The sequence below is a fragment of the Lithobates pipiens genome, unplaced genomic scaffold (assembly GCF_037356315.1).
Source record: "Lithobates pipiens isolate NorthernLeopardFrog02 unplaced genomic scaffold, aLitPip1_a1.2 Scaffold_16, whole genome shotgun sequence".
Classification (NCBI taxonomy): Eukaryota; Metazoa; Chordata; class Amphibia; order Anura; family Ranidae; genus Lithobates; species Lithobates pipiens.
In genome coordinates, this window is record NW_027507748.1 from 603,196,971 (window position 1) to 603,210,032 (window position 13,062).

At 45.5% G+C, this 13,062-nt stretch overlaps 1 protein-coding gene across 2 annotated transcripts in view; it reads left to right on the forward strand.

Moving 5' to 3' along the window:
• Positions 1 to 401: 401 nt before the first annotated feature.
• The window catches only part of ZMYM2 (zinc finger MYM-type containing 2), a 150,345-nt gene continuing 137,684 nt past the window's right edge, over positions 402 to 13,062 (forward strand). For both annotated transcript variants that reach the window (XM_077483994.1, XM_077483996.1), the window contains exon 1: positions 402 to 564. The gene's annotated coding sequence lies outside the window, so the exon portion shown is untranslated. The remainder of the gene's footprint in view (positions 565 to 13,062) is intronic.

Here is a 13,062-nt window from a genome sequence, read left to right on the forward strand (position 1 = left end):
GGCATGGCGCCGAAAGGGTGCACACAGGGATCTATGGCGAGACGGAGCAGGCTCTTTACATGTACACATCGCAGCTTGCAGCATAGCTCCCGGCCACGCCCCGCTCCACGCGTGGCCCCTCCCCCCTTGCACACTGCCGTGCGTGCGGGGTGTGAACAGGCACTTCTCCTGTACAGCGCCAGGCTAAATCGTCCGATTCCCCCCTCCTTTCTCCACTGACTGCAACGCATGGGCGGTGACTCGCCTCCGTCAGCTCTGCCAACAAGCACCGCCCCTTCACCATCACAATCCAAGGGAGGAGGGACGGCACCCTCGATGACGGACGCGCTCCCTAGCCAATCGCCTTCCTCTCATCGTCTCCAGCGCTCCAGGTGAACAGCCAATCGCTGCCGCCGGGTGGGAGGGACATGTGCTAGCCGAGGCCGCGCCTTCTCCCCAGCTTGCGGCTTTGGCTCCGCCCCTTATGCTTCGGGACTGGACGGGGAGAGTTCGGCTACGGGGGAAGGATTGCTGTGCGGGGGTTCGCGGCCGGGGCACTGTCCTCATTACCTCCACGAACTGCCGGTAAGTGACCGGCTTATGAAGAGAAGGGGGGCGAAGTACGGGACCCCGCAAGTCTCGTGGCGATGCCCTCACGTGAGAGGGGTCTCTGGTACGCCCTCTGGCGGCCGTGTCTGTTATTTGCCCTCCCCCCTTTTGTGTCAGCCGGTGGTGTTCCCGCCGCCCCCTCCTCGGCCGCTGCCTGTGTGAGGAGTGGCATTGTGCCCCCGCTGTGCCGGTCTGCCCCGGGGGAGAGATAGGGGGTCACCTCGGGCTGTACGAGGCCCGGCTCCCCCCTCTCCGCCGACGCCGCTGTATTGTTCAGTCAGCGCGCTAATGGCGGACGGGGCAGGCAGCGCCACCAGGTGTGCGATGTGAGAATAGCAGAGCCGGGGGTAGATAAATACCCAGGGGGCAGGACAGGCCTCCCCTCCTCAGCCTACCAGCAGGCCTGACCGCTCTCCATACACAAAGAAGGGGGGAGAGGCCGGGCTCCCTCTAGCGGGGGCCCCTGGTGTGTGTGTGTGAGGGCAGCTGCCTCCAGCTGGGCATTCCCTGCTCTACTCCCCCCCCTCCACTGATCTCCAATCCTGTGTATATAGGAACCACAAGTCCCAGCGTGGTGGGAGGACCCAGGATCACTTGTAGATGGAAAGTCCCCACACACACACCTTTTTGTTGTGTGCTGGGCCCTGTGTGTGAGAGGGAGAGTTTGCAGGGGAGCCACGAAAAAGCAGCACAGCCTCTGTTACCAGGAGCAACTAGTCTCCTCGCTCTCCCCTCCCCCTGGGGAAGGGAAACAGTGGGGAACACATACAATTTCTATGTTCTGGGTTCAGATTACACACTAAAAATTGCTTGGAAATATAAAAAGGGTTCTTGTGATGTACAGAGCCTTGTACTAGGCCTGCCCTGCTCTCCCATACATGTGTACTTTATTGTGCCAGGAAATCCTCGTATGGTAGGTGGGGGGGGGGGGGGGGGGGATTGGAACACACTCTGGTAATGAGGCTGGTGGTGGGAGGGGGCAATCAGAGGAATGCTTCATGTAGTACTCACTCCAGCCACTGGGATACCCTCCTTCCCTTTAATTTTTTTGCATGCACTTACAATGCAGTGCAAGTGGTAGAATACGAACCTCAATGCAGCAGTGTGACTCTTAGAACAATCTTTTCACTGCTGTATTGATTGCTATACTGCATGGTTGTAGGTGTGTATATCATTTTGGCAACAGTTTGCACAGTGCTTTGCAAAATAAATGTTTTCTGTACAGTTTGATTCAGAAGGGTTTGGAGAGCCCTGCTTATGTAAGCTTAAAGGAGAAGTCCAGCCAAAGCTTGTTTGGCTGGGCTTCTTCTATGGATCGCAGGAGTGCAGCTTGTTTTTCACTCCTGAGACCTGTTTTCATCAAAGTGATCTCAGCTCTCTGCTGGCGTCACCAATGTCAGTCCAGGCAGCACGTCATCCCGACCAGAATCTGGATCCGCCAGGTGCCTGGACTGAGATCCGGCTCAGTCTCTCAGCAAGCCCCTGAGAGGGTCGCTCCGCCCCCTCCACAGCCCACCACTCCAGTGAGCAAGGTGGGAGAAGAGCAGAGAGCTATGACTGACAGTCTACATCTCCCTGGCCTATGAAAACGGAGTGATCAGTGGTGATTGATCACTCGGTTCTCAGTGCAGAGGCGCCAGGGGACAGATACAGCATTGATCCAGATCTGCATCAACCTAGGTAAGTATTAATGTGCAAAAAAACAAATTTTTTTTACTTTTAACCACATGCCGACCAGGCCATAGTCAATACGGCTACAGCGCAGTCCGTTTATTCTGCTCCCTGGGCGCGCGCCTGAGAACATCCGTAACCTGATTGTGGCCTTTTACCACGTGATCGCTCCGTCAAATGATAGAGCGATCACTTGTAAACAAACTTGTGTCACGTCATGACGCTGATTCCTCCCTCCCCTCTCCATACCGATCGGTACAGTGAGGGGGGAGGGGGAGATGGCAGGTAGCACCATGGGCTGGATGTGAAGTGCTCACAGCGCTGCTCAGTCACAATCCTCTGCCACACTGTGCAATATTCTGCCAATACTCTGCAATACATTTTAAAAGAAACAAAGATTTATTTATTTTTAATGAATTTTCAGTCTTTTTTGATAGAGCAAAAAATAAAAAAAAACAGCGGTGATTAAATATCACCAAAAGAAAGCTCTATTTGTGTGGAAAAAGGGACAAAAAAATTCATTGGGTACAGTGTTGCATGACTGAGTAAATGTCATTCAAAGTGTGAGAGCACCAAAAGCTGTAAATTGGTCTGGTTAGGAAGGGGATTTAAGTGCCCAGTGGTTAAAGTTATTGTCTCGTGTTTTTTTTTTTTTTTGTTATACTTACCTGCCCTGTTACAGTGGATTTGCACAGGGCAGCCTAGATCATCCTCTTCTCAGGTCTTTCTTCGCTGCTCCTGGCCCCTCCCTCCTGTCGAGTGCCCCCACAGTAAGCATCTTGCTATGGGGGCACCATTCAGACACAGAGCGGCAATTCTTCCCCTCCCCTCTTCTTATTGGCTCCCGTTGATGTCAAATACTTGTGTCTCAGCCAATCAGGAGGGAGAGTCCTGGATGGCTGAGGGACTAGTGGACATTGCAGGATAGAGATGGGGTTTAGGTAAGTATTAGGGGGCTGCTGCACACAGTTTTTTTTTTTTTTTTTTTAATCTTAAAGGAGTTTTAAATTCTTAAGGTTTTTCACCTTAATGCATTAAGGTGAAAAACCTTCTGTACTGCAGCTGCACCCCCCATTCTTACCTGTACCCGATTGTTCCAGCATTGAGGACAAGCACAGCAGCTCCAGCCACTGTCAAGTTCTCATTGGATAGATTAATAGCAGAAGGATCCATTAGCTCCCTCTCATGTCAATCAAATCCAGTGACACAGGGGCGGGGCCGAGTCCTGCTGTTGTGTCAATGGATGCAGTAGGGGGACTCAGGAGCATGACTACACAGGTGCCCCTATGGAAAGTGTCTCTCCGTTGGGGGCACTCGATTAAGAGGAGGAGCCAGGAGCTCTGCTGGGGGACCCCAGAAAAGGAGGATCAGGTCTACTCTGTGCAAAACCCTTGCACCGAGCAGGTAAGAATGACATGTTTGTTGTTTTAACCACTTGCCGACTGGCTCCTGTACATATAAGTCGGCACTTTGAAGATGGATATCTCGGTAACGGCAGCAGCCTCTGCCACAACCAAGGTAGCCAGCTCTTCAGGAGCTGCTCATGTTTATGATAATGGTGGTCTCTGCAGCGCATTCGCTGCAAGATCATTATCAGCGGCAGGAGAGGCGCCCCCCCCCCCCCCCCCCCCCGCTGCTTACCAGAGCCGTTAGCAGCGACGGAGGCGATCGGGACCTTTCCATGGCCGGGTATGGAGACAAGGGGAAGATGGCCCCCACCCTTCCCCATACCATAGCAGGGCAGAAGCGACGTCATAACTTCACTTCTGCCCCCATACGTATTAAAGGGCTATTTTTTAAAATTACTTTTTTTTATTTATTGCATTTTAGTCCAAATATGAGATTGTATTTAAGAGGACCTGTCATGATTTTTTACTTTACAAGGGATGTTAAAGCGGGGTTCCACCCTAAAGTGGAACTTCCGCTGAACGGAACCCTCTCCCCCTCCGGTGTCACAATTGGCACCTTTCAGGGGGGAGGGGGGTGGAGATACCTGTCAAAGACAGGTATTTACACCCACTTCCGGGCATAGACTCCCGTGGGAGTCTATGTCATTTCCTGTCCTGCCGCAATGTCTGCTGGGACACACACGGGTCCCAGTGACAGCGCGGACAATTCCTATTGCGCTGCGTGACTCGCGCATGCACAGTAGGGAACCGGGAAGTGAAGCCGATTCGCTTCACTTCCCGATTCCCTCACCTAGAATGGTGACGGCAGCAGCCGAGAGCCGAGCGATCGATCGGCCTCGGCTGCCGGCATCGCTGGAACCCGGGACAGGTGAGTGTCCATTTATTAAAAGTCAGCAGCTGTAGTATTTATAGCTGCTGGCTTTTAATATTTTTTTTTTTTTTTAGGTGGAATTCCTCGTTAACATTCATTGTAATAGGAATAAAAGTGACCCACATTTTTTTTTTTTTCGAAAAAATAAAATCAAAGTCACCTTTTAAAGCATCCCGTCCCGACGAGCTCGCATGCAGAACTGATCGCATACGTGAGTTGCGCTCGCATATGAAAGCGGTGGTTAAACCACACATGTGAGGTATCGCCCGCAATCATTAGAGCGAGAGCAATAATTCTAGCCCTAGACCTCCTCTGTAACTTAAAACATGCAACCTGTGGAATTTTTTAAATGTGGCCTATGGAGATTTTTAAGGGTAAAAGTTTCACGCCATTCCACGAGCGGGCGCAATTTTGAAGAGTGACATGTTTGGTATCAATTTACTTGCCGTAACATTATCTTTCACAGTATAAAAAATTGGGCTGACTTTACGATTTCCTTTTTTATTCAAAAATTAAATTTTTCCAAAAAAGTGCGCTTGTAAGACCTCTGCGCAAATACAGTGTGAAAAAAAGTATTGCAATGTTCGCCATTTTATTCTCTAGGGCAGTGCTTGACAAAACCCGGTCGCCAGGTCGCATTGGCGACTAGACTCAGCGACCTTGCGCCTGGGGCAGCATAGCTGGGGGTATCCCGTCTCCGTGGACCCCCCCCCCCGCGCAAACGCGTCGGGCCGCGCCGCAGGCGGCCGGTAATTGAGCCCCCGGCTTTGAGGCCTTCTGTGATCCTATGGTTCCTTCTGGAATCTGGCGCCCTCTTGTGGTGGCCGTTGGAATTACAACCAACAATGCTAATGGGCCAGTCTTTCTCCATCCCTTTACTTAGAACCCCTAAACAAAACCAAAAAATATATATATATATATATATATATATATATATATATATATATATATATATATATATATATATATATATATATTTTTTTTTTATTATTTATTCTAACACCCTAGAGAGTAAAATGGTGGTCATTGCAATACTGTCTGTCACACCATATTTGCACAGCGGACTTACAAGCGCACTTTTTTGGGGGAAAAATTTTTTATTTAATAAAAAAAAAAAGACAACAGTAAAGTTAGCCCAATTTTTTTTTTTTATATTGTGAAAGATAATGTTACGCCGAGTAAATCGATACCCAACATGTCACGCTTCAAAATTGCGCCCGCTCATGGAATAGCGATCTCCATAGGCGACGTTTAAAAAATTCTTCAGGTTGCACGTTTTGAGTTACAGAGGAGGTCTGGGGCTAGAATTATTGCTCTTACTCTACCGATCGCAGCGATACCTCACATGTGTGGTTTGAACACCGCTTTCATATATGCGTTCACTTCTGCACGCAAGCTTGGCAAGACAGGGCGCATTTAAAACAATTTTTTTTTCTTATTTTAACTTTTATTTTTATTTTTTTCACTGTTCTTTAAAAAAAAAAAAAATGTGTGTCACTATTATTCCTATTACAAGGAATGTAAAAATCCCTTGTAATAGAAAAAAGCATGACAGGTCCTCTTTTATATATGAGATCTGGGGGGTCAGAGAGACCTCACATCTCATATTTACACTAAAATGCAATTTAAAAATGTCCCTCTAAGAGCTATGGGCAATGACTTGGAGACAGGTGGGGGGCTGGGGGCTATCTTCCCCTCACTCGTCTCCATGTCAGGCCAGGGACAGGTCCAGATCGCCGTCACGGACCTGGCTCCTAACTTTTTTAGCTGGCTCCTAGATTCCAAGCAAATTTGTCAACCCCTGCTCTAGGGTGTTAGAAAAAAACAATATATAATGTTTGGGCGTTCTAAGTAATCTTCTAGCAAAAGTCCTTTAAGTGGTTAAAAAAACACAACCCTTTACAATTACTTTAATGCATAGAATGCATTGATTAAAAAAACAAAACTGTTTTCACAACCACTTTAAATCCTAAAAGGATCGACAAACTGAATTGGCGCATACGTGTGCGTACACATATTAGTCAAGTTGTATTTTGGAAGATTAATTTCATTATTGAACTACTCCTCTGTCAATCTAAAATGTCAAACTTGAATATTTAAGAAAGTGAGGTTTTAGCTTTCTTAGGAAAAATATATACACTATATTGTCAAAAGTATTGGGGCACATGAATTTTAATGGCATCACAGTCTTGGTCTGTAGGGCCCACCCTTTGCAGCTAGAACAGCTTTAACTCTTCTGCGAAGGCTGTCCACAAGGTTTAGGAGTGTGTCAATGGGAAATGTTTGACCGTTCTTCCAGAAGCGCATTTGTGAGCTCAGGCACTGATGTTGGACGAGAAGGCCTGGCTCAGTCTCTGCTCTAATTCCATGTTCTATTGGGTTGAGGTCAGGACTCCCTAAGAGTTTCCTTTACTGGAAATAGGGGGCCAGGCCCAACCCATGAAAAACAATTCTACAACATAATACCTCCCTCTACCAAATGACTTGGACCAGTGCACAAAGCAAGGTCCATAAAGACGTGGATGAGCGAGTTTAGGCTGGAGGAAATTGATTGGCCTGCACAGAGGCTTCCGGGGGGTGTACCGGGATGATGCCCGCACCTGCAGGCATCATCCCGGTACCGTTTTTCTGAGCGGGCGATTGGCTTTCCAGCCATAACAATCTGAGCAGCTAAAAGCCGCTTGGCTGTTATGCCGGAGGAGCGGGAGAGGACGTCCCCCCTCCCGCCGCTCTTACCGGTTCTCCCGCTCAATCGGGAGCACCGATCTCACATCCGCCACTTCCAGCGGCTAGGGAGGGACGGCGTCATTCCAGTCTCCTAATTGTAAACACAGAAGTGACGTCATTATGTCACTTCCCATTTACTCTGCTGCCAATGGCGTCGGATTTAAAAAAATACAGTATTCAGAATCGCTGTTTTCGGCAATCTGAATACTTTGAAGTGTAAAGGAGTGATCGGGGGTCAATTAAATTTAAAAATTAATAAAATAATTTTTAAAGCGCCCCCCCCCCCCTGTCGCCGCGAGCTCGCGCAGTAAAAGCATACAAATCACACAGGTATCGAGGTATCGTCAGAGTGAGAACAATAATTCTAGCACTAGACCTCCTCTGTAACTCTAACCTGGTAACCGGATATTTTTTTTTTTAAAGCTTCGCCTATTGAGATTTTATTAGGTACCGTAGTTTGTTTGTCATTCCACGAGTGTGTGCAATTAAAAAGTGTGACATGTTTGGTATCTATTTACTCGGCGTAACATTATCTTTCACATTATGCAAAAATATTTGGCTAATTTGATTATTTAGTTTTTTTAAAATTAAATGATAGTGTCACTTTTCCCTAAAAGTTGCGTTTAAAACACCTCTGCGCAAATACCGCATGACATAAAATATTGCAACAATCGCCATTTTATTCTCTAGAGTCTCTGCTAATAAAAAAAAAAAAAAAAATATATATATATATATATATATATATATATATATATATATATATATATATATATATATATATATATATATAAATTGTTTGGGGGTTCTAAGTTAATTTTCTAGCAAAAAATATGGATTTTAGCTTGTAAACACCAAATGTCAAAAATGGGCGTAGTCATGAAAGGGTTAAAGCCTACGGACTAAGACTGGGATGTCATTAAAGTTCATGTGCCCTAATATTATTGACAAATATAGTGTATATGTGCACGATTATTAGGCAACTATTGGTGTACAGAATTATCATGCACCTAAATGGAAAAACAAAACTTTTCCCTCCCTACTTGATTGTTTTTCATCTGTTAACGTGAGAAAAATAAAAACACAATTTACAAATATTTCTGACATTAAAAAATAAATAAAAATAGTAACCAATATAGTCACCCTTGTTTTCTTTCTTTTGGAGGCTGATGGTTTCTGGATCTGTTGATGGTCAACTTTTTGTGTAGCAGCATCCACAGCCTTCCAGACACTGTTCAGAGAGGTGTATTGTTTTCCTTCACCATAAATCTCCCGTTTAAGAAGGGCCCACAAGTTCTCAATAGGGTTTAGATCTGGGGAGGAAGGGGGCCATGTCATTATCCTTTCATCTTTAACCATTACAATACTGGGCTCTTTCGCCCCCTTCCTTCCCAGCCCAATTTTCAGCTTTCATCGCTCTAGTACTTTCAATGACAATTGAGCGGTCATGCTACGCTGTACCCAAATGACATTTTTATCATTTTGTTTGCACAAATAGAGCTTTATTTTTGTGGTATTTATTCACGACTCCATTTTTTTATTTTTTTGTGATATAAGCAAAAAAAAGAGCGGAAATTTGTAAAAAATAAAATAAAAAATGTCTTCTTTCTATTTTAAAAGGAATCCAATAAAAATCGAATTTTGTCGTAAATTTAACCCAAATGTGTCCTGCTACATGTTTTTGGTAAAAAAAAATTCCGTTAAGTGTATAATAATTGGTTTGTGTGATCATGGACATATGTACGCAAATGATCATGTACAGATGTGTGCAGGTGATCACGGACATATGTGTGCAGATAATCTTCGGGACATGTGTTATTTGGGGACGTGTATGTTTTAGACTAGAGATCAGCGAGTAAAAAAGCTGTAAAAAAAAAAAACAGCTCATACTCGCTGATCACCAGCCAGCTGCAGCGATCTGCTCTCCTCAGCAACGACTTCTGTGTGAGGAGAGCCGATTGCCTAGCAACTGGCTGTTTACATCACATGACAACTGTGATTGGACATGGCCATCATGTGATCAGGAGGGCCAATCACAGAGCCCTCCTGCTGATCTGAGATGCGCTGTGTCCGGGTGACACGAGCGTATCAAGATTGCGCCGCGCATTCTCAATTTCCCCCTCCTGAAGGACATCCCTGAATGTCTAGTCAGGAGAGAGCTCCCACCTGGCCGTATATATACCTTGGCCGGGTGGGAAGTAGTTGAGGCTTTTACTGGCTAGCCACGCAGTGGAATACTTTGATTCATGCAATGGAGCATTGTCCTGCTTAAATATCATGATCTTGAAAGATGCAGACTTTTTCCTGTACCATTGCTTGAGGAAAGTGTCTTCTAAAAACTGGCAGTAGGTTTAGGAGTTGATTTTGGGTCCATCTTCAACCCGAAAAAGGTCCAACTAGCTCTCCTTTAATAATATCAGCCCATACCAGTACCCCGCCTCCACTTTACTGGCATCTGAGTCGAAGTGGAGCTCTTTGCCTGTTACTGATCCAGCCGCAGGCCCATCCATCTGGTCCGTCAAGAGTCGCTCTCATCTCATCAATCGATAAAACCTTTGAAAAATCTGTCTTCAGATATGTCTTGATGTTTCAACCTATGTGACTTGTTCAGTGGTGGTTGGGTTTCAGCCTTCCTTACCTTGGCCATGTCTCTGAGCACCTTGTACTCCTGGGCACTCCAGGTAGGTTGCAGTTCTGGAATATGACAGCACTGGAGGATAATGGGCTCCTGGTAGCTTCACGTTTGATTATTCTCAGTTCTTTGGCAGTTAATTTGTGTCTTCTTTTTTTTTTTTCTCAACATGTTTCTTGCGATCTTGTTGAGCTTTAGCAACAAAACATTTTGGTTCTGTGATCGCTCCCCATTATCTTACCAATTTCAAGAGTGCTGCATCCCTGTGAAAGACTTTACAATTTTTGACTTTTCATAGTCGGTTAAATTTATTTTTTGGCCCATTTTGCCCGAGGAAAAGAAGCTGCCTAATAAATATGCACCTTGACATAGTGATGTCTTCTGGCCACCAGCAGTCGCTCCACAGAGAGGCAGAACAGGGATCTGCCTTTTTTACATAGGAAGTACACAGAGATCTTATGTTCCTTGTAATCGGGAAGCTTGATCTGTTCTTCCTATCAGTTCATCCCCCACACAGTTAGAAAAAAGTCCCAGGGAACACACTTAACCCTTTGTTAGCCCCTGTAGTTAACCCCTTCCATGCCAGTGTCATTTATACAGTGTCCGTGCATTGTTTTTTAGCACTAATTGTTGTATTGGTGTCACTGGTCCCCAAAAAATGTCACTTGGTGTCCTATTTGTCCGCTGCAATGTCGCAGTCTCACTAAAAATCACTAATTGTCACCATTACCAGTAAATACAATAAAAATTTAAAGTTCAGAAATCTATCCCATAGTTTGTGCACATTAACTTTTGCGCAAAGAAATCTATATATGCTTTTTTACCAGAACATGCTGGTAAATAGCGATCTAGCAGGACATCATTTTCTGACTAAACTTCCACTTTATGCACCCATCATTTGACTGACAGACAATGCCGATAAATGGAGATAGATTAGTAGTGTGGCTAGTCTTCCTAGAAGTGGGTGCCCAGCCAAGAGGATTCTCAAGGCACAACACAGAATCCTCAATGAGGTAAAGAAGATCCCATGAAATACAGATAAAGGCTTGAAGACATTCAAGCGTTTATTGGAAATATTCTTGTTCATGAGTCTACCATACATAAGTCTTTGAGCAGGCTGGATATCCATGAAGAAACACCACAAAGGAAGTTGCTGCTCTATAGGAAAAAAACATACCGTATATACTCGAGTATAAGCCGAGATTTTCAGGCCCTTTTTTTAGGCTGAAAGTGCCCCCCTCGGCTTATACTCGAGTCACGCAGATCAGGTAGACAGACGGCGACCATTCCACTATTCAAAAGCCGCGCCTCCCTGTCTGTGATAGGCGGAACACTCAATTTCCCAGCAGTCAGTGTTCCGCCTATCACGGACATCCGCTCATTCTCATACTACGGACGAGGATGAGAGGATGTCCATGATAGGCGGAAGACTGACTGCTGGGAAATTGAGTGTTCGCCTATCACAGAGAGGCGCGGCTTTTGAACAGTGGAATGGCCGCCGTCTGTCAGACGAGGAGGAGAGGTGCGGCATGGCACACAGAGGCTGCAGAAGGCAAAGAGGCTGCAGATTGGCACAGGTAGGCTGCGATGGACACAGGGATGGACGGGACACAGGGATGGACGGGACACAGGGATGAACGGGACACAGGGAGGTATGCAGCTGCAGATGGGCATTGTTGACCCTCTTTTCCACTCTTTTAAGCTGTAACAGTAGCTGCTGCATGTCTCACCCTCGGCTTATACACGAGTCAATAAGTTTTCCCAGTTTTTTTGTGGTAAATTAGGGGCCTCGGCTTATATTCGGATCGACCTATACTCGAGTATATACGGTATGTGTCTGAAGTTTGCTAACGAACACATTGGCAAACCACAACCTTTCTGGGAAAATGTTTTTTTGATTGATGAAACAAAAGTTGAATTGTTTGGGAAGAATACTTGGTACTATGTATGGGCCATCAGAGGGGAAAATGAATTCCCAAAATATCCCACAGGATAATGTCTGGGTGGCTTTCTGCCTCCCGAATCTTCGTAAAAGTTGGGTAATGCAGAAGAAAAATGACCATAAGCATTGAATTAAATCCATCACAGATTGGCTTCAGGAAATGTGCTTTTTAGAGTGGCCCAAGTCGGAGGCCAGACCTTACCCCATAAAGATGTGGAATGACCTCGAGAGCTGTTCACACCAGACATCCTACAAAGTTGTCTGAGCAGAAACAATTTTTTTGTAAAGAGGAATGGTTGGAAATTCCTCCAGAAATTGGTGCAGGTCCGATCCAGAGCTACAGAAAGTACCTGCTTAGAAGTCATTGCTGTTAAAGCAGGTTTGACCAACTACAAATGGCAAAGGTTCACTTGCTCCCCCCCCCCCCCCCCCAAACACTGTGAATGTTTAATAGGTGTGTTTTATAAAGATATGAAATTTGTGTGTTATCAGCTTAACCACTTCAGCCCCAGAAGGATTTGCCCCCCTTAATGACCGATGCTTTTTTTGGCCATATGGCACTGCGTCGCTTTAACTGACAATTGAGCAGTTGTGCGATGTACCCAAACTTAATGTCTCCCCCCCCCCCCCCCCCCCCCCCCCACAAATAGAGCTCTCTTTTAGTGGTATTTGATCACCTCTGCGTTTTTTTTTTATTTATTTTTTTTTTTTTTTTTTTTGTGTTATAAACAAGAAAATGGTAATTTTGAAAAAAAACTAATATTTTTACTTTGTGCTGTAAAAAATATCCATAAAAAGAAACTAATTTATTCATAATATTAGGCCAATATGTATTTTTATTTTTGGTAACACAAAATCCCAATAAGCCTACATTGATTGCTTTGCGCAAAAGTCTACAAAATGGGGGATAGATTTAGGGACTTTTTTTTATTTATTTTTGTTTTTACTGGTAACGGTGGGACTGGGACATTGCAGCAAACAAAGCTGACCCAAAGTGACGACACTTTTTGGGGACCAGTGACGCAGTGTGTTCCCTCAGTGTGTGTTCTGTGTGGGGAATGGGCTCACTGGCACAACAGAGATTGCTGTTCATAATTACTAGGAACAGCCGATTTCAGTGTTGTTCCCTGTCAGAACAGAGATCCACCTTGTTTACATAGGCAGATCTCCGTTCTACCTCTTTGCCAGCCACCCATCGGTCCACAGACAGTCTGCCATACCTACG